At 38.2% G+C, this 26483-nt stretch overlaps 1 protein-coding gene and 1 pseudogene across 2 annotated transcripts in view; both read right to left on the bottom strand.

Moving 5' to 3' along the window:
* The window catches only part of DPYD (dihydropyrimidine dehydrogenase), a 962066-nt gene that overhangs the window by 69650 nt on the left and 865933 nt on the right, over positions 1-26483 (bottom strand). The window lies entirely within an intron of this gene.
* LOC127493512 (ubiquitin carboxyl-terminal hydrolase isozyme L5-like) overlaps positions 1-26483 on the bottom strand; it is a 45361-nt pseudogene that overhangs the window by 18045 nt on the left and 833 nt on the right.

Below are 26483 nucleotides of genomic sequence, written 5' to 3'. Positions count from 1 at the left end.
GGTAAAGCATGTAGAATCATCTACGTCTTTGAAATACACCTTTTGGAAACAACTTCACCTTTGCATCTCTGGTTATTCCATACAGTTTTATAAAGGGAATGATAATTAATTTATCAGGCATCACTTTCCCATTCCCTGCTTATAAGCAGAGGAGGATGTGAGGCAGGGAAGCAGAGGAAGCAGTTGAACCACCTGGAGATAGTAAGTCCCGATTACCACAAGACCTACAGGATATGGATCTGGTTCCCTTTGCTCTAAAGATAAACAGACCCCCAGCCTGGAACAGGTTGATCCCAGTTTAAGGGGCCAAGACTGACCCAGATTGAGCTACAGCTCACTAGACGCTCCCTGTTATACCTCAGCACGCTAAATGACACATCTACCAGCTGCCATGACAGGGAAGTCAACCACATAAGGAGCAAAAAGGGATGCTAGCCAGATTCCAGGAAGTGTACGGCTAGTTTCCAGAAGAAAACTGGAATATTCCTCCCTTTTGTACCACATCTTTATTGGAATGTACCTCCTGTTTCATGAGACGGCCCATATAATGTTAAACATAATGTTAAATAGAGTTCAGAGTGGGGCCACCCCCTTCCTGTAGGCCCCACTCCACCTGTGGAGTGGGCATGTTTGCCTTCTCAATAAAACACCTGCTGCTTGTTATTCTCCAATCACCAACTTGCTACTAACTTCCTTCTTGAAGTGAAGTCAAAGACCTGGGAGCCCTCCTCGTCCAGGGCCAGATGCACACCTTAACTGAAAGGTGATCCTTACATCTTGTCTTTGTCATACAGAGAATGAGAGCTCCCTGATTCAAGACATTAGTGAACACATCTGTTACCAGCAGTAGAGCTTTCAAAGTTGTTGTTTTTTTTTTTTTTTTTTCAGTATCTACTGACCAGTCTGGATAAAAGGTGTTAGCCTAAGCACAGATACAATGTGGATACTTAAGCTGAACTAACTGGTAGGTGCCGGATGTACTTTGAACCTGGCCTGGCTGGAACCTGTTCCTATGTGAGTGTGGAATGAGGAAACTGGGACAGATGGTAGGGTCAGTAATAAGGAACTTGTTTGTTGTTGCTGATTGGAGGCCATTTCTGCTGCCAGCATGATTCCGCAGATTTATCCTGGCATTGGTGACCAGCGGGGACACAAACAACGTTGTTCAACAAGTATTCTGAAAGATAGCATATGGCCAGACAGAAATCTCTAGAGGATACCAGGATGTGTTGTGTTGTGTTACACTGTGGTAGTATTGCTCCTAAGCAGTAGGGGGCATGGTGAGTTCATCTGGTTAGAAGTATAAATAGAAGTAACTGAAAACAGCAGGAAATATAATCTGCTAAATTTGTGGGGCTGGTGAACAGTCGCATTGTGTGCTGTGTCTAAGATTATTAGTTTAATAAACTGCATTAGTTTCATTTCTTGCACTTTACTCCTGGAAAATATTCATATAGAATGGGTTCTAGGGTGACAATATGTTGAGAATTTTTGACTTAAAGAAATATGTATATATGAACTAATGAGAGCAACATATTAATGATGCTAGTCTAATTAGGAGTCTCTGGAGGAGTCACTCAAGTTGGTGTCTGCTAATTAAGGCAAAGCATTTTCCTGGGACTTGAGAACCAGGAGCTCCTCTGGCTGCCTGGCCACTTGTGGGTTGCTATGCGGCAGCAGTGACAGCTTTCCCTGCTGCTAGTCACAGGACTGACTTGGTTAGATGCATTCCACCCTCATAACAAAGGCTGTGGTAAACATTAATCTTCAAATCAAACACCAAGGCCATTCCATCTGAACATTTTTTAGGAATTTTGAAATTTTAACATTGAGTTGTGCCGGCACCGCGGCTCACTAGGCTAATCCTCTGCCCGTGGTGCCAGTACCCCGGGTTCTAGTCCCGGTTGGGGCACCGGATTCTGTCCCGATGGCTCTTCTTCCAGTCCAGCTCTCTGCTGTGGCCCGGGAGTGCAGTGGAGGATGATGGGCCAAGTCCTTGGGCCCTGCACCCGCATGGGAGACCAGAAGGAAGCATCTGGCTCCTGGCTTTGGAATGGCGTACGCGCCTGCTGTAGCAGCCATTTGTGGGGTTAACCAATGGAAAAGGAAGACCTTTCTCTCTGTCTCTCTCTCTCTAACTCTGCCTGTCAAAAATAAAAATAAAAATAAAAAAAACATTGAGCTTACTCCTCTTGAAGGGTATGGAAGCTACAATAATTGCATATTTTTTGTTTTCTGATTTGTAAATCTTATTCAAAGTATAGATTAATTTCCTGAGGTAACTCCACATTTGCAATTGTGGCATTTCTTTGATCATGTTTTAATGCATGCCAGGTTGTCAATCAATGATAAACAAATTTTGGGCACTGAGGTCTCCTCCCCCTCGTTTCTGATGCTGTACCAAGATTATCCCAATTGTAACTAGGGGTTTTTGAGAAAAACCCAAAGTACTTCCCATTCTTCTGAGAAAGAATTCAAAAACTAAAAAAATTGTATATTCTCAAAGTGGTTTCACAGATGAGTCATTTAAAGCAAAAACACTAAGAAAAACCTAATGATAATTACAACAGCTAGATAAAATAATAATCAGAATTTCTAAAGAAATAATAAAGTAGAACCAAAGACTAGGTTTTATTCACAAATTTAAAAAATCTTAGACTTACACTATTTTAAATTTCTTTCACTATAACTTGGACTTAAACAACAGAAGCATCATCATAGCTTTAGTCTTAATGTTATCACCTCACTACCAGATGTTCCTAGTCAGAAAAAAGATTTTTTATATTTATAAACTCGAGATTGAAAACAAACTTAACAGCACTATTGCAATAGGATACTTCTTAGTCTCAGATGAGGCTCCAAAGATGAAAGATATGTTGGTAAATCACTTTCTTTGTAAAGAGGATCAGGCAGGAGTTAGTAAGTTGCAATTCAACCTGCATCCAGCCTTTCTCAAAGGAGAGCCAGAGAAGAGACCAGAGAAAAGAGATTATTTTGTCATCCTAGAAAAAGTGCTGTTACAGAATCTTGTTTCCCCCACTCTAAGCTTAGGCACAGAATCACTCCAATCAGGAGGAGGTTACTTCCCCAAACAGGTGACTAATATTTTTTTAAACCTGGGATACATGTTGCCTTCTTGCAAAAAAGTCTGCCTTCCTGGTACAGTTGCTGACTGTAGTGAAAGCAACCTTAGCATCTGATATAGGCGTTTCCCCTTGCTATTTGGGTAGGTAGCCTAATGCAGGTTGAAAGGAAGGAGCCCAGTTTTTCGGCTGTTGTGAGAAGGGTCTATCTATGGGTATAGAGGTTGGCTATTTGGGTTTCCTAACAGTAGGATCAGGAAAGAGATGTCTGCACCTGATATCAGGGCACTAAGGCTCATTTTGGGGACATTGTGCAAAGCTAATGTGATAGGACTACCTTGAAAAGCCAACCAAGGAGAGGTGATCCCAACAGAACAAGAATTGAGGAGTGAAATTCTGAAGCATAGGGTACCATAACAGGTGAGACAAAGCTATTACTAGGTCATGAGAACATGAGGAGAGTCTGTGAAGGTCTCACTAAAAGTATTGTTGAAGAGCCAGCACCAGGGTATCTGCCCCTACTTGGGCTGATCGATACCACTACCATGAGACCACCATGCAAACATTACTATGCCCCCTGCCTCCTAAGTACTTTGCAGGAGTCAGAGGAGATACAGAGAAAAGGAGACGAGGAAAATTCACAAAAGACTTGAGCTGACTCCTACTGCTGTAATAGGACCTAATTCAGCTAAAAACTGAGAATCTGTAAATAGAAGAAGAATCAGACATTTCTTGGCCAGACTCTAATATCTAAAAGTGTTCAGATGCCTGACATTGACCAGAGAAGCTCTGAGATGTTTTCAAAATCAAGAAAAGGAGTCTCCTAAGTTTGAGAGAGAATAAACATGCTTCTGGCTTGTTTTCAAAGTGAAGCTCAGTAACCCATTGTATCATTTTTCAAAGAATCAAGTCATTAATTTTTGTGTTCTACTACAAAGCCAAATTTAAGTGCAAGCTGACAGTGGGCCTTTATTCTTCTACATATATACATCCAGTTTTGCCAACACCATTTGTTGAATAGATTATCTTTACTCCACTGTATGATTTGAGCAATTCTGTAAAAAATCAGTTGGCTGTATGTACGTGGATTAATTTCTGGGTTCTCTATTCTGTTCCGTTGATCTATGTATCAGGTTTTTTGCTAGTACCAAGCTGTTTTTCTTTTATATTTTTTTATTTTTTATTTTTATTTTTTGACAGGCAGAGTGGATAGTGAGAGAGAGAGACAGAGAGAAAGGTCTTCCTTTGCCGTTGGTTCACCCTCCAATGGCTGCTGCGGCTGGCACGCTGCGGTCGGCGCACCGCGCTGATCCGATGGCAGGAGCCAGGTACTTCTCCTGGTCTCCCATGGGGTGCAGGGCCCAAGCACTTGGGCCATCCTCCACTGCACTCCCTGGCCACAGCAGGGAGCTGGCCTGGAAGAGGGGCAACCGGGACAGAATCCAGCGCCCCGACCGGGACTAGAACCCGGTGTGCTGGCGCCTCAAGGCAGAGGATTAGCCTAGTGAGCCGTGGCGCTGGCTTGATCAGGTTTAACTTCTTCATTTGGTCCCACTTTCCCACCTCAGTAACAGACACAGAAAACTGCTCCTTTGATGAAGTTTTACAAACAGTCTAGTTGTAATGGAAAGTAGCATTGATGTCAGTCTTTTTTTGTTGGATATGCTCATTTAATTTATTCTATAAGGTAGATAATGCCAGTTCTTTACGCCCTTCCTGACTTTGCTTTTTGGTTTTAGTAGTCCTGATTCTTTTGAATTTGGTTCTTCTGAGGCTATTTTGATGAATACTTGATCAATAATTCTCTACAGATTCACACACAATGTTTCTAAAACTACTGCTTTCACTTCAAGTCTTTCTCACTATTAAAATACGTTTTGTTATAGGAAATTGAAGAATACAGAAAAGAAAATCATCCAAAACTTCTGCCTTCAGAAATGTTTGCTAATATATGGATATCATCATATTTTCTATTGTTTGTCCACATATGCATGCTGTTGAACAAACTGGGATTAGATATAGTTTGGTTTCTTTAAAATAATTTTCACTAATAAAATTAGGTATCTTTTATTTATATTTTTTTTAAAATAAGAAGTTACTTTTATTTCACCAGGGATGCTTGGAATAAGGTATGGGTGTTATCATATTGATAGAAGAGTTACATCAGAAGTGTGATAACTCAAGTGTTTGCTGTAGGCACATGGAAATGTCTAATGCCCAGGCATCTGGGAATAAGAACATTCGACCAGTTAGACTAAATTCTTTGAACTGCAAAGTGAGTCGGCACAAAAAAGTGACTGGATGACCACTAGTACTAATCAATGTGTCTGAGCCACTTGTCTACAATGGAAAGAAATCTCAGGGATGAGTGAATGCATATGCTTGAAGTAGTAATTTTAATATTATCCTGTGACTGTGCCAATTAGTTGGAAACCTTCTACCGAGTGAGTCAGTGTCAGTGTCCATAAAAGAGCAAGTATAATCCCCCTTTTCCACAAGGAGATTCTTAGAATTTAAATTTGCTATTAGAATTTAAGATACATATGGGATCGGTTTCCTGGCAAACCAGTTTAAGCCACTACCTGCAATGCCAGCATCCCATGTCCCGGCTGCTCACTTCAGATCCTGCTCCATAATGTGCTTGGGAAAGCAGTGGAAGATGGTTCACATGAGAGACCTGGAAGAAGCTCCTGGCTCTTGGCTTCAACTTGGCCAGCCTTGACTGTTGCAGCCATTTGGGGAGTTAACCAGCTGATAGATCTTTTTCTCTCCCCCTCCCTCTTTCACTCTCTCTCTCTCTTCCTCTCAATCCCCTTTTCTCACTGCCTCCCTCTCTCTTTCTCCCTAAGTCTCTCTCTCCCCCTCCTCTCCCTTTCTTGCCCCCCTGTAACTATTCCTTTCATGTATTTTTTAGGAAAAAATTTATATACACACACACTTTAATCAAGAAATGTTGATCTTACCATGCTGCCATGGCACTTAGCTATTCATTACCTCACACTTTTAATTTTTCAGTGAGTCAAATTTTAAACCAGAAAACATTTTGAAAATGAATGTTACAAACCATCTTTCTAAGGGTTTTTTCCTGTATGTCATCTTAAAAATTCCATTTTAACAGAATTGGTCAAAGAGAATTATTCTTTTTTTTTTTTTTTTTTTTTTTTTGACAGGCAGAGTGGACAGTGAGAGAGAGAGAGACAGAGAGAAAGGTCTTCCTTTTGCCGTTGCTTCACCCTCCAATGGCCACCACGGCCGGCGCACCCTGCTGATCCTAAGGCAGGAGCCAGGTGCTTCTCCTGGTCTCCCATGGGGTGCAGGGCCCAAGGACTTGGGCCATCCTCCACTGCACTTCTGGGCCATAGCAGAGAGCTGGCCTGGAAGAGGGGCAACCGGGACAGAATCCGGTGCCCCGACCAGGACTAGAACCCGGTGTGCCGGCGCTGCAGGCGGAGGATTAGCCTAGTGAGCCGCGGCGCCGGCCGAGAATTATTCTTAATAAATGTGCAAAGATGCTTTTTGGCCATCAAGAAGAGTTGTTCATCATCCAGTGCTCACTGATTTCTCCAGTCTGCTGTATCCCCAGAGACAGACCTTCCTAACACGGTCATTATTATTTCTTCCATGATCCTCTGGTCATCAGACTCTGGTGTGTAGCACCAGGAAACAAATGTTCCAGGAAGGATAAGTTTCAGGATAACCCCAGAGCCACATGTGGACTCTTAGACTCTGAGAAAATATTGTCTAAGTTTAAGGCTTCCGCTAATTCAAAAAAATTGTTTTAAGAAAAAGGACAATAAATGGTTGCCCTTCCCCTAGGCATACACATACGCAAACACATTTCTGTCAGTTCACACAAACATGGAAGACTCTCTTATATTCTGGGCAACCAAGTGGAACTCTATTAACTGGTATATGGAGTAAGCTAAACTTCAAGTTCCAGATATAACAGGGAGCAAATGCACTCAATTAATGAAAGGTAAAATAATAGCACCCAAAGGAAAAGAGCAAGAAGCTATCCAGTCATTCTAGATGAACAGCTCACTTTGACATTTCTGTATATTAACAATTTGTTCCTGCTTTGGTGGACTTAGTAAAATGAATAATAATATTCATAATCTCTCTATTGGCTTTGCTAACTTTATTCCCTTTACGATCACTGGGGCTTTATTATCCCTGCAACCTTTTACTATTTGAACTGTCCCCTTTTCTACAACAAAAAGATTAAAATCAATAGAGGAAAGTTCCCAAAAGAGACAGGATTTTTGGGGTTTTACTTGAGTTTGTTTTGAGTGCTTTATACCCAAGTCACATGAGTCAAAGTGAAACATCAACTATTCAGAGTCACATGTTGTATTTTGTGCCTTGAGTAGATCAGGAAAGCAGAGAGCTTGGACCAATGACTCCAATATGATGAAGCAAAGAGCGGTGGCAACTGCAATATCCCAAGATGAACTATCACTATCACTTTATTCTTACAAACCCTATTCTTATTCATGTTTCAGAAGTACCAAAATAGCATTAGTTCTCTCACTAAATCCAACAAATAAAATAGTGTAACTTTCAATGTGGTGGTTAAGATTGGGTAATGTTGAGAGAGGGATGATACATGGAGAGATGTCAGTAGGACATAGGGTGTTGGTGGTGGTGGAAGGGCAAGTGTGCACTGTTAATAGGAGAAGATGTCAAAAAAAATGAAGCATAATAATAGTGCAATTTATCCTTGCTAAACGTACTGCAGTGTGCTATAATTAAATATGAAAACCTAAATTTATCTCTATGTTCGGTTGTCATTAATTTAACAGGGAGTGCACATGTTCTAATCTAATGGCTGATTTTTTTTATCCATGTGCAGCATATTAAAATGTATATTAGCCTCAAGGTGCATAAACACAAAATAATAGACCAAAGGTTTTGGCCTGTGGAGAAAAAAATCCATGCTCAAAGGCCGTCAAGTAGCTGTGATGCAGGGGAGACACTCACTTAGCCTCATTAAGCCAAAGCTCTCTTTTGCTTGTCTTTTGTTCTGCATGACAGCAGCCTCTTTGTTGTATAATAATTCATTCCAAGTTCGTTCCAAGCTACCGAAACTGGTGAACTGTGGCCATTTTAATGAGAAGTATTGGTGGTATGCATAATCTGGAAGCCACGTGGGCCAGACAATCACAGAGTACCGCAGCCAGCAAAATGAGATATTGTCGAAATCACAAATTTGTCAAGTTGTTTTTGGACAGGGTATTATAATAAGCACTAAAATATGCATCCTGTTACTCTGCATCTGCCAGTCAAAGATCACTGTAATGAATGCGTGCTGCAGGGTATAACCAGGCCGTTTTCCTAAGTAAAACAAACCACAGAGTACAGAAGAGAATTATGTGGGTGTTCTCTCTCTCTCTCTCTCTCTCTCTCTCTCTCTCTCCCTCTCTCTGTGTGTGTGTCTCTCTGTCTCTCTCCCTTTGGCATTGTTTGACTCTTTATTTAAATCCTTTTGCACCAGGAGTCAGGTTCTCCTGGCATGGTGTCCACTGCAAGCAGTGAATACGCACAGTCTGCTGGTGCCAGGGAGTTAACGTGAATACATTGCTTTTTTAATAGGTGTGCTTACCAACTGAGAATACAAAATCTCAAACTCAAGGCTTAAATTGAGTCTAATGAAGAATTCCTGGGAGAGAAAAGAAAGCAAGAAAGGAAGAAAATCTCTCTCCCAATGATCCTGAGCCTTATGGTTCATCCTTTCCTACTTCAAATGGCTTAGCCGTTGGGACTTGTTTTGTTGCTTGTTTGTCTGTTTTTCCTGCTTGTTTCTTTTCTTTTCTTTTCTTTTTTTTTTTTTTTTGTCTGTCTGTTGGTTTGCTTTTCAGATGAACCTGAAGCTTTAGGAAGGAGTGGGTGGAATGGAAAGCCATCCCATTTCCCTACCAGCTCTTTAAAAGAAAACAAACACAATACTAGTGTGTAAGGCAGATCTTTTCACTTGTCTGAAAAATAGTCTTTAGGGAGAAAGACCAAGTAAGGTAGCAAGGAAACCAGAACTCATTTGATAATGAAATGGAGGTACAACACTTAAAGGCACAAAAATCATTATTGTTATAGGCAAACTGGCCTATTGATTATTCCAAATAGTTTCTTTTATATATTTATATAAAAAGGCTGTATTCATTTTATTTGTGTGAGAGAGAAATCTCTCCTCTGCTAGTTCACTCCCCAAATGCCAGCAACAGCCAAGGCTGGGACAGACCAAAGCCAGGAACCAGGAACTCAATCCTGATCTCCCTGTGGGTGGCAGAACCCAACTACTTGAGACATCACTGCTGGAACCAAGAGTGCACATTAGCAGGAAGCTGGAATTGGGAACTGGAGCCAGGACTCAAACCCAAGCACTCTGACATGGGATGCAGGCACCCAAAGTGGTGTCTTCACGGCTAGGCCAAATGCCTGCCCCCAACTACAGGCTTTTGAATTGACAAATGTGGAAGATGCTTCCCATGACCAAAGCCAGCTCAGTATTTTCTGCCGTCTTTAATCAGCCTGTAGTACACATTTAATGTGCTTGTTTTTCCTTTAGCTAATAGTGTCTCCACAAGGTCTGACTAGAAGTACAATTGTGAAACATAATCTCTGATTAAGGGGAAGAATCCAAGGGTCCGCTCCTTTATAGCCACTCATTAAAACGTCACTGATCCTTTGTTTTATGATTAATAAGCATTGTAAGGGTAAGACATATATAAAAGCATGGTCCTTGTGGTATTTATAATTGGGGCTGGGGTGGAAAAGATGGATAAAACCAGTGCCATATGCCTCAAATAAAAAAGGTGGGCACCCAGTAAATGTTAATATATGTATAAAGCAGATGCCCCCTTAGTTCAGAGGAGACAAATAGTATATCTGGTAGAGAAAAAGGAAAAAGTTTCCTGGAGCAGGGAATGACAGCACCTTGAAGAACTAGTAGAATTTCAGAGGCAAGGAGAATAAACCTCAATAGGCAAGTCAGGGGAATCTATGTCATGAGTCAAGATTTTGAGGCTGTTACAGGAAGAAGCAAGGCAAGTTTGGGGACCTCTTGACTCAGAACTAATTTATTTGCAAAGGAATAACAGAAGATTGGCAAAATGGGATACAGCAAGATTATTTAAAAATTCTTAAATGCCAAATGAAAGAATTTCCTACATTTGTTGGTCAAGAAATGTCACAGTGAAGATTCTGCCCAGGAAAATGAGATTTAGAAAGAATAAACTGGAAGTGATATAGAAAACAACTAGAGAGGGGGAGCTGGGCAGAGAAAGCCCAAGGTTGTACAGCTACAGAGAGGTCCTAAAAGCCTAAACTATGAGAGTGATACTTGAGAAAGACAAAGATGGGGCTGCCCGAAGTGTTCCTCTTCTTCCCGGAAACCCTACTACTGTAAACCTTACACACACTTCCCATGTTGACCCTTTTCATCTCCACGTCTTCGATGTCCTTAGCTCACTGCTCCATCTTATTTTAATGTCCAATATTTTGCGCTTTGTCTCAGGCTCAGTGACTGCAAAGTAAGTGACTGCTCTCTCCAGCTTGACTTTGGGAATGGGCAGGACCAGAGGGTTAATGGCAACATGACTTGGTACAGCCTGAGCAAACTGGAATTCTTTTTATCTTAATATTTTAAAGTGTGAAGACTCTAGGGACATGATAACTTTATTCTAACGGTGCAGATTTAAAAAGAGAGATAACAGAAGAAGTGAAAGAGCCCAAGTTTTTCTCAAGAGATATGCTGGAAGCTCTGCTGATGGCTGGAACTGTGGAAGCCTGAAAGTATAGCAAATGCCCTGGGATGTGACGTCTGGTCGGTAAAGCTATGATGCATGACAATCAAGCCTCTCCTCTGCACAGGCCTCTGTTTTGGGGGCAGTGCTGTTTCCACTCATTCCCCATGTATCTTCTGTTATGCTATATGCAGTGTTCTCTCTCTGTGAGTGTGTATGTGTGTGCATGTGCCTGAATGTGTGTTTCATTTTGGGGTGTTTGCTTTGTCTGGTTATCAACCTAAGCTTTTCCCTGATGAGAATATCATACTCTAGAGAAAACACTGACATGTGCCTAGAGTTTGTATAACTTCTTCAACTGAAGGCAGATCTGCCATGCAGTAACCAAGATACTTTATCTCTCAATTTCATTAGATTTTCATGTACTGATCAAAAGTCTGGTTTGCTTTTTCAACTTTGAAAATTAATATGCAGAGTTATCTAAGTCATACAGATATTTAATGTTGTAGGAACTGGGAAAGTCATTTTGAATTTTTTTTATTTGAAGATCTTAATATCACTTGTCTTCAGAATCAGATCTTCAAATATACAATGGCAATCTAATGGCTTGATGTATAGTGGGAAACATCTACCATGGAATCCCTGGCAATATCTGGTTTTAATTAAAATGAAATGTCACAGTAATGTTATCCCACAATCTGGTATCATGACAAAAATATTTGAACTATTAAATCAGCAGAAATACTTCATAAAATTTCTAATGTTTCTTCTAAAGAAATGGAACCTCTTACAGTGTCTGGATTTCCTTCACCAGTACACCCTTCCTTGCATTATAGTCATTTCAGTCGTAACTTTCGACTAAGTGACAGCTCCTAGTAGACAACACAATCATCACTCCAAGTTCATAGAACAGAGTCCTTGGGTTTGATAGATATTGGTGGAATGAAAAGGTAAATGCAGATGTTTCATACCCTTTGGAACTCACCTCTATTGTAAATACATGACATGTGGATGCACTAACATAAGATGACAAAAATCCACAATCTTTTGAAAACTATCATCTATTAAACTGATGGAATATTGATGTATCATAAGTTAATGTCATATATGAAATTAAACTTCTTTACATGGACCAAATTGAAAGTTCATTTTGGTGATAAACTCATAGTAGATTCTAATTGTAGTTCACTTGCAAAATAGAGATCACTTCTGTCTGTCCCTACAGCCATGATTCTAGCCTATGGAAACATTGCCTTGCATCTAGATTTCGATCATCACCAGTACTGGCTATATAATTTGAGGACCCAGTGAAAAATAAAATGCAAGTAACTCTATTTAAAAATTAACAATTTCAAGATTGTGTAAGCAGGAGTAAGACCTTCTGGGAGTGAGACTTGTACAATCACATAGTTTGCATACTCATGAAGCTGACCCTTATAAATAAAAACATCCTTATAATGATGTGTCTGACTTCACTCCTGCCTATTTCTTATATTTTTTTCACTTTGCAGCATGATGGTATATTTAAAATAAAATTTGGATAATGCCATTGCCTCAGTGCAAAACCATTTGGCAGCTTCTTTTTGTACATTTAATAAAACTGAAAAGCTCCAATGACTGAGAAGCATCTACCTTTTGGTCACTGCCAACCTTTGCAATCTCAATGTGGTTTTGGTTTCAGCCTTTTTCTATAACTTGGCCATCAGGCCTCCTTTCAGTTTATTAGATACCTTCACAGATGCTGTTCTCTCCAAGTGGAATGCTGCTCCTTGGCTCCTTCCCAAATTTCAGATGTCCTTCCCTCAGAGAACCCTTTGTGATACCTAAGCAAAGGCATTAAATTCCCCATTACGCTGCCCCTAAGTATGCTGTTCTCCCCTTCAAAATAGCCCAACTCCAACTCTAGCAAATTAAAATTGTTGCTCTCCACCATTATATTATAATCTCCAAGAGAGCTAGGACAGGGTCTGTCTTAGTCATTACATTATCACAATGTTTAGCATGGTACCTAGCTGTTGGGAGGTGCTAAATGAATATTTGCTGAATGACTGGATAAGTGAATGAATGAGAGCACCATTCAAATGCTCAATAAGTTTGTTCTTAGTATTACTATTCTTTCAATGTACATAAGACATAATTTGCTTGAGCAACCAAAAAATATAACAAGTTCACACAGGTCTTTTCTTGTGGGCACTGAACTCTTTTCTGTACTCACAAAGAAGTTCTTTTCTCAGGATAATCAGGATTTATTAATATTTATTTCTCTCACACAAAATAGGAACCCAGAGATAGGCACATTACTGTATCATCTGCCTTCAGGATTTTTGTGTGGGGTGACGGATGGCTTTTTTTACGTCCTTCTCTTTTCCCTTTCTAGTCTATGTAAGAATGAGCTGTTAATTATTTTCACTGACTACTTTGTCTTTGTGAAGATTTAGATTTAAATAGAATTATGACTGTTTATAAGATATCACACACAAGTAGAATATATTGCAGCATCCTGGAATTCTAGTACATTATGATTACAAATGTATTTCATTGCAATATTCATTATATTATGTTCAACTTTTTTATAGTTGCTCAGGAAACATAGGAAATAAAATGATTATCTTTGATAAAGTAGTAAACTCAAGAAAATAAAACTATGGTAGGATTATATTCTCTGGTTATGAGATAAACAGCAAAGCTAAGTCAATACACAATTGACAGATTAATAGTGATATCAAATTTAGCCATCTTATATTCAAAATGAGAAATATCAAAAAATTCTTTATGAAATATATTCTTTTCATAACACAAATACTGTAGAAAATATTAAAATACCTTTCATATATTTATATAGCACCGGGCTGCATTTAAGAGTATATATATATATATATATATATATATACATATATATAATGTATGTAGAAAGATTGTATATGCACAACCTCATATATATACATATATATACATATACACTCTCTTTTGATTCTTCAGAACAGTTTTGTGATGTCAATGGAGAAGACTGAATCATTTCCATTCTTTGGATGAGCAAACTGAGACTCTGAGAGGTTATCTGGTATTGTACAATGACCTGGTAGCACAGTCAGAATCCAAATCTTCAGATTTGGTTCTTTACATTTGGTTGTTACATGTTTAAAAAATATAGGACATATAAAAATACATTTTAGATAAAAAACATACTGATTAACATACCCTAATATTATAAAGAAAAACTTAAAAGTTCATTCACAAAGTTTTAAAATAATATATTACCTGAATCTGACTAGTACTATTTTTAAGCCTTCCTGAGCCTTTTCCCATCAAAAATAAGTATCAAATAAACCTTACAGTTATTTAAAAGCTAACTTTGTCTGGATAATTTAATTTGATGGGTAAAATATTAACTAACATGGCTTCTAGATTTGCTGTCAAAATACAGTTGAAAATATTTGTATGGGTGTTTCCAGGAAACTCTTGCTAACTTTATAAAGCATTTACTTCATTGGAAGCATTTTAAACACTTCTGATGGGAAAATACACTATGTAATTTTAGCTAAAGATGTGGCTGATTCATTTCCTGCCCTAAACCATCTCTACATGAGTTTTAATAGTTTAAGAACGGGCAGTGAATGTTTGCATGGTTGAGTTACATTATATCCAGAAGAATGGAAGGTGCAAAGTCAATGTCAGTACTCCAGTCACGTGTAAAATGAAAAGGTAGACATTCTGAATGATGTCTCCAGTTTGGTAAGCAATCAATTCACACAAGGGTACTTTAAAAAGTTTGTGGAAAGGGCTAGAATTGTGGCAACAGTGAGTTAAGCTGTGCTTGTCATGCCAGTATCCCTATTGGAGTACCAGTTTGAGTCCTTGCTGATTTACTTCTGATCCAGCTTCCTCTAAAGCACCTGAGAAGGCAGTGAGTGATACCGCAAGTCCTAGGGTCCCTGCCACCCATATGTGGGATCCTGATGGAGTTCCCGGCTTCAACCTGGTCTAGTTCTGGCTGTTGTAGCCATTTGGGGAATGAACCAGTGGATGGAATCTCTCTCTCTCCCCCTCTTTCACTCCCTCTGTTTTGCACTCTACCTTTCAAATAAATAAATAATGAAAAATAAATGGAATTGGAATTAAAAAATGTTTTTTTGGTGTAAATCCATTTGAAATTCATGTATGGTTTTCCATAATACAAATTTTCCATGAACTCTGTGAAGCTCTCTCATGTATATTTAACATCTATTAATATATCTTTTAAATGATGGCCTCAATATTACATATATACACTCATATTTAATGGATACTAATAAAGACGTTATATATAGCAGTATGTACTGTTAAAGGATATCACATATATACACAGGCAAACATATTCATAAATAGACATTGTTTTGTATATATGTGTATATGCATATACATATATATAGTAGACCAATATATTTATTTGATATGAATACCCCAGTTTTTTACTCAAGTTATTCTCTCAGGTATAGCACACCTGAGAAATGGATACTTTTTCAAGTTTATGTTTAAATGGATTTTTGGTAGTGTTTTCCCACTGATAAAGTAGAATTGTACATATAACTGGTCTTATTTCCATGTGTCCTCAATTTGTGTGCATCCTAGTTCATTAAATGTAGACATCCCTTTCCATTGCCCCTCTGCCTTGGAGTTAATGATCTGTGAAACACTTAAAAACACTAGAGGAGTTCATCTTTTAAAAGGAACCCTATGGAGAAGCTTTCTGAAATGTGAGAAAATCTTTTGTAATCAACCATTTATTTATTTGTATTTTAAATAATAATTTTCATAGAGCAGAGGTATACTTTGAGCAGGGCAAACTGTTGTTATGTTCTCTAGAAGAAGTTGATTATAGCTGATGACACCTTAATTTTATTTTTTCCATCACTACTGTACCAAAACTAATCTGGAGTCTAATGAGCTGAATTGCTATCCAGAGGAGCAGTGTTTCGCTCCAGGTTGGGGGGAAGAGAATAATAACTACAGCCGTATTTCTCTCCCTTCACTATCATGTTCCTGACCAACTTGATGCCACATGTGAGCTTTGGCTGTCTAGTCCCAGAAGAACAGAGTGAGGACAGTATCAAAAGCATGTGTCTAGCTAACTTACATGTCCTAAATAAGCTAATTTGCTTTGGTCACATCATGACAAAATTGGACCAAGCTAGAGGTATATAAGACTGAGCTTTTCTCAAGAACTGGTAGTGGGGTTAGAAGCCAGCAACATCTAATTATTTTATATTTCAAGGAATACCTATGTGGCCTGAATATTTGGGCACATAGGCTTAGGCTAGGTGCTATTAAATGTATGAGATGTCTAAAAATGTTTGGGATGTATTTTTTCTGTTTGATTTCATTAATATATTGTAAATTTCATGCCTTCTAAAATCAAAATCTTTTCACATTACTCTGACATTGAATGATCATTTAAACCATTCGTAGTTCTTTTTATCTATGAAACTTCATAACCTGTTGTTCTCTGATCTTGTATGAAGGCTGAGCCTTTTGGCTTTTGTGTCCAAGTATTCTCACTGAATTTTCACCTGAGTCATTAAAAAAGATCCATTATCTGCCTATTCTTGATTTGTGTCTGTATAGGGAGCCCCAAATTACATTCATTGTTTTTATTATCCTAATACACTAAAAAGTCTGATTTTACCATAATTTGCTCTTCACTTTCATCCCAGCTCTAGGTCTTCTGATAATATCACTTTTCAAATTGTGTCTATTAAATGTCTTATTTAGTATTATTATTTCACAGATTCATATCCTACATTCACCCAGGTTTCATTTCATTTCTTTTTCCTTATTTGCAACCTCTTTAGAATCTTTTGTGAAAGTCATCATTCTCTGAGAATTAGAAGTAGCTCCCATATTATATCCATCTACAAATTTTCTTAATATTCTTTTGACCTCACTTTCTTCCCAATGATGTCACTAAAGACATGTAAGATGCTTCTTACAATGAGATTTTATTTTACTGTGTTATTAATTCCAGTGCTTCTCAAACTTTAACACACACGTCAGCCACCCAGGGACACAGGCAAAATATGATAGTGCTGCAGTAGGTCTGGACTTGGGCTTGAGATTCTATATTTCCAGCAAGCTCTGGTGATGCTGCTATAAGTACAGGTATGTACTCTGAATAGAATTCCAGCCAATGTAACAACATAATAATGTGACTGATTTCAAATAATGGTTTTGGAAAAATGAATATATTTTTATACATGGAAAATTTTTAAAATAATGGCTATTGGATATGAAATAATTTTTTGACCTTGAATCAAACAAAGGGTCTCAATTTAATGTGACCTAAAAGGAAGATTAGAATTTTGCTTTCCTTTATTTGGATTCAAAGGTCCTATTTTTAGGTAAGAAAATGTTAACCGGGTCCTCTCTAAAGTCCTTCTTGGTGATAAGCACCATTACCTGGTATTTGCCCACATTCAAATACGTGTCACCTTTTCTTCCCATTTGCACAGATTCAGAGATCCCCTTCAGTGTATTACCATCATCTTGGCTTTTTCTTATTGGGAAGATTTATCTACTTATGTGGAATTTTATTCCTCAAATAAGGCAGGCTTTTTTTTACTGAACCCTGAGGACCACATAGGCCTACTTACCCCATCTGTAGTTTCCTGTTATTAAATGATTTCTCTATGCAGGACAACAAAGCTCCTCTCATTTTTATGGTGACTGAATAAAGAAGCAACGATTATAAAGCATCAGCAAGAACATATGAAACAGAAAAAAGGAAGCTAGAAATGTCTTTAAATTCAGGGAATATGTGTTCTGTGGCACAGAATGGAGTACTGCTTCTGGAATATTTCACTTTCTGTGAAAACTGCCCACACCTCTTGATGGATATATTTTCAAGTTGTACAGGCATTCCCATACCTGTAATATGCGTATAAACTCTCTTTTACTTTTGACACTTTTATACACCCTTAATGGTACATGGAGCTCAAAGTGATATATTTTCTAGACATGGCTTGATTTCAAGTGATGTATATCTGCAACTAAAGAATAAGATTCTTTACAATGAGCAGTGCTGAATAGGTGCTTCTATAATAATCAGACATTACATATTTGGACTTGACTGCTCAGGGTAACCATATATATTCTTATTGAAGTCCCAGGCGCTTAAAAATGTTTTACTTCATTTCTCAGTTAACAAAAATGACCCTGAAAAGTACACTGATAGCAAGCAGTATTGCACCAATTATACCCTTCACTGCATTTGATTGTAGGGTTTTCTCTTTATTAGCTTAAAAGTGAGCAATACCAAGTCCAATTCCCCAGGGCCTTCTGTGCTTCTACAAATCATGTCAAGTTGCTCACAACCAGTGAATTCATTACTCTGATTTAGAGATGGTAGTGCACAGGATGAGAATTTAAAAACAACAACAGCAAAAAGCATTTAGGTCTACAAATTGTACAAGTTTTCAACTTAAAAAAGTTTTATATGTAGGTTAAGTGTTCTTTCCATGAGGATTCTTTATGGCCCGTATTTGTGATACATGAAGTCTGGAGAGCTCCCCTTCAGGTTCTTCTCCTGCAGGTAACTCACCACACCAGCACAAAGCCATCCAGAGCACTGAAGAATGTCCCACAGAAGGCAGAAACCAGAGAGGTGTTGACACTTGGAGGAAGGAATGACACCACTCTTTCTGTGTGAGGACGGGCCCAGGGGGTACTAAGCCAGTCAGTTAAATTGAGAGAAAAATCCTCATTCTTAGTGATTGATGACCAGAGTTCAAGGTCATCAGATCATTGAGAAACTGGGGGAACAGCCAAGAAAGAGAGTTACAGAAAGGGAGCACCAGTTTCTGCATGTGTACTCTACCCAAATCTCTGGCTGACTTCTGAGCTATATATGTGCTTGGTAGATGCCAAGAATCCCTGGCAAAGCTGAAAACTCTGTACAGACATTTCAGCTGCCTGCTAACTACAGAGGGGACAGACTTTGGGGCTGATACCAGAGAAGTTAATCATGTGCTAATACAAACAAAAAGCAGCATTCTTAAGTTTACCAAACCTAGAGTTTCTCTATAATGTATCATTCACAGAGTCTAGTTATGATACAAAATAAATAGAAATATGAAAAATCAGGAAATTGTAATCATTAGTCAAAGAAAAGGTAATCAATGGAGACAGGTCCTAAGATGATCCAGATATTAGAATGAGAGGTTAAGGATTTAAGCCAGTTTTTATAAGCTCAGAATATAAAGAAAAATACACTCATAATGAACAATGGTATGAAAGTCATCACAGAGAAATAAAAATGACAAAAATGAAGCAAAAAGGTATTCTAGAATTACATTATTTCTGAAATAAAAAGATCATTAGGCAAGCTTAACAGCATAATGGAGATGTGCAAGAAAGTTGCAGTGGATGTGAAGGGTAATCAATAGAAATCATGCAATCTTAGGCGAGGCATTGGCACAGCAGTTGATGTCACTTGGGATACCCATATCCCATATAAGAGGCTCAGGTGTGAGTCCCAGCTCTACTTCTGATTCCAGCTTCCTGCAACGAGCACCCTGGGAGGCAGCAGGAGGCAGCTCAATTACTTGAGTCCCTGTCATCCCCCTGGGAGACCTGGATTGAGCTCTCAGCTCCTGACATTGGTCTGGGTCAGCCATCGTTATTGTGGGTATTTGGGGAGTGAACCAGAGAATGAAGGATTTCTTTCTCTCTCTCTTTATCTCTCTTCTCTGCCTTTCAAATAAACTATAAAAATAAATAAAATAAATTGTCCAATCTGAAAAAATGGAGAAAATAATCTATCAAAAAAAAAAAAAAAAGAAGAAGCAAAAGAAATTCAGAACCTCAGGGATGTATGGAACCATATCAAAAAGTCTAACACACATTTAAATATAGTCTCTGAAAATAAGAAAGAATGAGATAGGAAAAAAATCTATTTAAAGAAATAATGAGGGGTTGGAACTGTGGTGTAGTGGGATAAAGCCTCTGCCTGTGGCACCAGCATCCCATGTGGGTGCTGGTTCAAGTCTCTGCTGTGGCCTGGGAAAGCAGTAGAAGATGCCCAAGTGCTTGGGCCCCTGCACCTGCATGGGAGACCTGGAAGAGGCTCCTGGCTCCTGGCTTCAGATTGGCACAGCTCCTGCTGCTGTGGCCATTTGGGGAGTGAACCCCCAGATGGAAGACTTCTTTCTCTGTCTCTCTGTCTGTAACTCTACCTCTCAAAATAAATACAATATTAAAAAAAGAGAAATAATGAAAGAATATTTTCCAAAGTTGACAAATCACCTACATTCATAACTACAAGAAGCCCAGGGAGCTTAAGCTGGACAAATAGTACAGACAATGTTTTTGAGTGTCTGTTATATTTAGGGAGCAACTTAGGGAAAGGTATGTAGGGGGAATTTTGGGATACTTAATGTATAGCAAGTTCAGGTAAAACAGCAGCAAGAGGGATATTGAAAAAGGAAAATAAAAACATGAAAATAAAAGATAAATCTTTATACTCCTTTTAAATCTACATTTAGAATGTGAAATAGGAATATTTTATGAATGATTAATCCATTAGATAACTAAACAGACATATTCATGTTCAGTTGCAATGCTGCTTAAATAAATCCCAAGTTCTTGCATTTTCCTCACTCTTTCTCTTTCCCTCCTTTCTTTCCTCCTTTCCTTCCTTCCATTCTTTTGTCTTGTGGAAAGACAAAGAATAAAGTTTTTCTTACCGATACCATTATACTGAGAAAGACATGTCATTTTACTATTTGTATGTTAAGATATCATTGTAACAACCCATAATTTTATATTTATAATGTTGCAAATTTCACTATTCAGAAATTTCCTTTTTAAAGATTTATTCATTTATTTTAAAGTCAGAGTTACAGAGAGAGGGGGGGAGAAAGAGAGAGAGAGAGAGAGTTAGTTCTTCATCCAAAGCCAAGAGCCAAGAGCTCCACCAGGTCTCCCATGTGGGTGGCCTCCGCCCAAGCACTTTGGCCATCTTCTAATTCTTTTCCCAGGTCATGAGCAGAGAGCTTGATCAGAAGAGGAGAAGCCAAGACACGAATTAGCACCCATACGTGATGCTGGTTTAACAATCAGTGGCTTTGCTGTGCCGCAACACCAGCCCAACAGTTTCTATTCTACAGGGTGCTGGGCTTTCCAAGATGATATTGAAATTATTTCTATGTAACAGCAATTAAATTAAAGCAGAAAGTTACTTTTCAAATAGTAATAATTAAAAAATATAGAGACAGCTTTTTCTCTTATCCTCGAGGAATATTAGAATACAGGACTGGGAAGCCACACTTGAAATGCAAGATGCAATGCTTTCCCTAAGTTCCTCATAATTGAATATTAGTTATACATTCTCAACTGACATTGTATCTTTTCTATAATGCTGGGAATAAAGTTAAAAAGGGATGACTCCTTGATAAACCACCTCACAAATGGGAGATTAGAGAGTCTAACAGTATTTTGAAGCCCAAGTGATGGGGTGTCTGATTCTGAGAGATAAACTGACTCTTTAAATAAAAGAGAAAGATTTCAAGAGATTTATCCTCTTTTATCTGGACTCCTCTAGTTCTCAGAGTTTAAAATCAATTATAATTTCCTTGGTACTTGAATTTTCGCTTCATTGTCACATCCTTGTACTTTGAATATTTGAATTTCAAGGGGAACATAACAGCCTTATAGATTCAGACACAACAAAGAGTTTGTGGGAAAATGTAATTAAAGATGTTAAAAAATGAGTTCAAAGTTAATGAGTATTTTTCATAATAGCATATGCTCCATAAACTTTTTGAAGACCCCTATAAGCACAAATTTCAAATTTTTTGTACCAAAATAAACACATTTTAAAATTGTTTTCCCATAAACTTTTGAAGTATCCTCATAGAATCAATTAGATCAATGGGAAACAGAAAGCTATCATGAAAGATATTATCACTGGGATTCACTAATGTGATATTTGAATAAAGGTCTTTAATTATTGCCTTCATTTTTTTCAAAGTCCATTTCTTAACAAATTTTGAAAGCAGAAATTGAGTCATGGTCATTCCTCTTCAGTTAATTCTTTAATAACTTCAGGATCACCATAGTTAGCTAGGCAAAATGTCATCAAAAGTGAATTAGAATATTTAAAACTTGGCAGGTTAAGCCAGTGTTTGGGACCTTGGCATTCCGTATTGGAGTCCTGGTTGGATTTCTGGCTACTCTGTTTCCGATCTAGCTTGTGCCTAATATGCCTGAGGAGGCAGCAGAAGATGGCCTGAATACTTAAGTTCCTTCCACTCATATGGGAAGACCAGGAAGGAGTTCCTGGCTTCCTGGCTTCAGCCTGGCCCAGACCTGGCTGTTGAGGCCATTTTGTCTCGTTCTCTCTCTCTGCCTCTCTCTTGCCCTTTTTCTCTGTATTTCAAATAATGGCCTTTCTCTCCCTCATCCTCATGTCAAGCAAGGTCTGTTTAATTTTAAGCAGGCATTTCAGCACATAGTGATCTAAATTCCACCCTGTGTTCATTCATATCTTTATTGGCTAATTTGGAGGAAGGCTGATCTTCTTCCTTATCTCATTTGATTTAGAAACAACACATTAGTGATTAAACTGACTGAACAACTTCTGGTTCATATCAATGAATTTCTTCAAGAATTTTTCCTTAAATAAGGCATCTTTTCTATACAGTTGTGGGAAATGTCTCACATAGCCCAACTGTATACATCACAACCTTTAAATATTTCCATTTTTAAATTTACAAACTCTGTCACAGAAAACAGCCTGGACACTCTGTGGGGGCAAGGCAACACTGTCTTCTCATACTGAAACAAGCAAAGGAAACAATCGTATCAATGTTCCAACAAAGAGCTTTTATGAAGGACCCACCTTCTGAGCACCTGCAACCACTGGGGAGAGGTATGTATCACTAAGTCAGTTATCAAGATACAGGTGTCCTCCTTCTTCATTTTCATGCAACATGAAGCCTCAACTATATATAGCTAAAGTGATTTTCCCATATGCAACAAAGTTAACATACTATCCCAAAGCACACATGGTTCCTGTGAACAGTATCAGAAGCTAATGGGATGACCCTCTGTCCTTGTCTTCAATGCTATTACAAAACACCACAAACCAAGCAATTTATCATCAACAGAAATTTATTTCTCACAGTTCTGGAGACTGGGAAGTTCAAGACCAAGGCAGGAGCAGGTTTGGTGTTAGATAAGGGACCCTTCTCTGCTTCAAGATGGTGCCTTGTTTCTATGTCCTGTTGAGGGGACAGAGGTTGTATCCTCAGGTGGTGAAAAGGACAGAAGCACCAGAGAGAGTCTCCTTCAACCTCCAGTCCTTTTATAAAGGAGCTCAGTTCATGCGTGCGGGCCACATTCTAAGGACTGAATCTCCTGAAGACCATACCTCTTTATACTATTGATTTAGGGATTCAGTTTCTACAGGGCTGAAATCATTCAACCCATAGTACCCTCTCTTGGAAACAGCATAGAAACGAGAGTCTTATAGTGTTTACTTAATTCTAATCTATAGAATTCAATTCTTGAGAAAAATGTGACAAGTAAAAAGTTGCATAATAGAACCAAGGCTTTGTAGAACTGGGAAAACATTCACTTTCCTCTCAAAGTTTCCTGAACATGACTGATGGTTGATCTTTGTTGTCCTCTCAGCCCTTCGTACTTGACTGACTCAGCTACCTATTTCTTCCAAACTTCCCCTTCTGTGAAGTCAGAGATGCAAACGCTTTTATGTGCCAGGAGTTATATTTTGTTTTATGAATTCTCCAGACACAAGAATCCCAGAATTTACCCAGATGGGACAATAATTGGCTTCAAAGTTAAAAAAAAAAAAAAACAACTAGAATTTTATGCAGATATGGTAATATCTAAAACCCCATTATTTGAAAGTTTTGGAAATTTTCCATGTTTTATGACCACAAATCTTTTTATTTACTTCAGTGGGATTTATAAGTGATATTGGGAAATAGGGATGTTTCTGATAGCAAAAATTTAGATTTAAAAAAACAGAAGATTACACTTTAGATGAGGGTTTTCATGAACTGATTTATATTTCAATTTTTTCTTCTGGAAAATGTCCAGAGGATTTATATTTTTCAAAAGTTTAGTGCAGATGAAAAGCTAAAATCATTCTTACCATAGGAAGAATATCATCTGTATTTCTGTGGAATATCTACTAGGGATTTATTTAACATGCTGGTATTAGATTTAAAAATTAAAGCACATATCATTCCATTTCCTGTAAGTTACCACTTCTTGACAGTGCACAATTCTTGGACATAATTACTTTGAGTCTCTAGAGTAAGATCAGTAAGCAACTAATGAAAGATTCCTGGTAGAAGTAGATAGAATGAGACAATGACTACATAACTGAGATCAAATTATATCCACAGGGAAAATGGTCCTCTCTGTATTCTTTAAAAGTCTATAGTAAAAGCACACTAATTCGGATGAATTGTGTAATAGTTTTTAGGAGTTGGTGAAAAGTCTGAATTATAGATTGTTGGGAAAGAATTGCATTTTTAGATACAACCTCTGCAAGAATTTCTAGCAAATACTCCTCTAAAACAGCACATTCATTGTTGGTGTTCATATGAATTTTGATAGCATACTTGAAAGCTGTTAATTATCTTAAGTAGCTTAAACAGTTTTTTGAAATGTGTTTATACCAATAATCTGTGTAGTAAAGTAGGGTTTCTTACATTATAGCATAAATGCATATTATAGCTTCAGACAACTAAGCATCCTGTATTTTTGATTAGTTGTGTCTAAAATATACAGGTTTATAGTTCTTCATTGGTAGTCTCTGAGAAATTTCTAATCCTTTCTTTCAAAAAGCCACTTTTGTCATTCAACATTCATAAATATTTTCCCTAAATAAAATCTCATATCCTGATAAAGTGTTTTCAAGTTTGGACATTGGATTTTTTTAGTGGGTAACAAGACTGTAGTTTTTCTTTCAGGTATACATTCACAGATTCTGATTGTAAAAGTCTGAGGGCCGGGGCCAGTGTTGAGGCTTAACAAATAAAGCCACTCTCTGTGATACATGCATACCATATAGGCTCCCTTTTGTTGTAACCTGGCTGCTCCATTTGTGATTCAGCTCCCTGCTAATGGCCTGGGAAAAGCAGCAGAGGATGGCCCAAGTGCGTGGCCCCCTGCTACTCACATGGGATATCTGAAAGAAGCTCCTGGCTTCAGCCTGGACCAGGCCTGGTTGTTGCAACCATCTAGGGAGGGAACCATTGGATGGAAGATCTCTGTCTCTCTGTCTCTCTATCTTCAAATAAGAGTCTGAGGGACTCTATGAACATCACATTTTTTTACAAATGTAATCTCCAAACAGCATGTTAAACATAATATTCATTCCAGGTTTGGGCTCTGATTCCCTGCTGTCTGCATTCAAATCTCAACTCTCCCACTTAGGAGTCTTGCCTCTATTTCTCACCTGAAAAGCACTGCACAGGATGCACAGAGTGATAAAATGAGGTAATCAAAGCAAAACTTTTAGCCCAGTTCTTGGGCTCAGTAAGAGCTTGGTGAGAGTTAACAGTTTTATCTATTGCCTGGGAATCAAAAGAGAAAACTATGTTCATTTGTCATGAATAGTTCTCATTGTATTTTCACTTACTCTGCTCCTACCAATGTACAAAGTTTTAGACAAATCCCGCTTCCAAAGGAATTTCCGTTTCTATAATTATATATATTTAACCAATGATTTTAAGTATTTTATAGAGGACCAAATTCAACTTTAATATCCAGAACTTTTCAGAAAACACATTTCCCCCTTTTCATAAAACCAATGAATTGGCTGTTTTGCCATCTCTGCTGTGTGTAATGATCTCTCAGGAAGTAATTAGTAGTTGTCCTTTGATCACATCTTCAAGTCCTTCCAGTTTCTTGGAATGCAATTTGCCTGAGTCGGAAAACCTGGATTTAAAGTGACTACATGCTACCTGACTCTACTTGCACCTATAAAGATTAGACTTCAATCCCCATTTAGTGATTTTGTTCTGTTCTTTGGAAATCGAGATGGTATTTCTTAGTGGAGAAAATGACAGCTAAGTATGAGTTGAGTAGTTCTAATAATGGTGGTCACTTGTAAACATTTTATAATTTTATATTTACATTCTTAAGGGATGGTCTAATCACTACCATTTTCATTATGTAGTACTAAAAAGTCAATATTTACTGATGAAATCAATGTCATCATAATTTATTCTTTTCTTTCCAACTCAAATGTCTACATATCAGCATCCTCCTCACATTGTGTTTTAGAAAAAGCATCCATTTCTTCCCAAGTCAAAGTACCTGGGGAAAAGGCTCTTAGAATGAAGATATGTGTACAGCTTGCTCTAATGATCAGGGTTTTTTTTAATAAATTAGGTTAATTTTTTTTTTTTTTTTTGACAGGCAGGGTGGACAGTGAGAGAGAGAGACAGAGAGAAAGGTCTTCCTTTGCCGTTGGTTCACCCTCCAATGGCCACCGCGGCTGGCGCACTGCGGCCGGAGCACCGTGCTGATCCGATGGCAGGAGCCAGGTACTTCTGGTCTCCCATGCGGGTGCAGGGCCCAATCACTTGGGCCATCCTCCACTGCACTCCCTGGCCACAGCAGAGAGCTGGCCTGGAAGAGGGGCAACCGG

The sequence above is a fragment of the Oryctolagus cuniculus genome, chromosome 7, assembly GCF_051225735.1.
Source record: "Oryctolagus cuniculus isolate XC-2025 breed Fujian yellow rabbit chromosome 7, ASM5122573v1, whole genome shotgun sequence".
Taxonomy (NCBI): domain Eukaryota; kingdom Metazoa; phylum Chordata; class Mammalia; order Lagomorpha; family Leporidae; genus Oryctolagus; species Oryctolagus cuniculus.
This window is presented reverse-complemented; position numbering and strand designations above follow the sequence as displayed.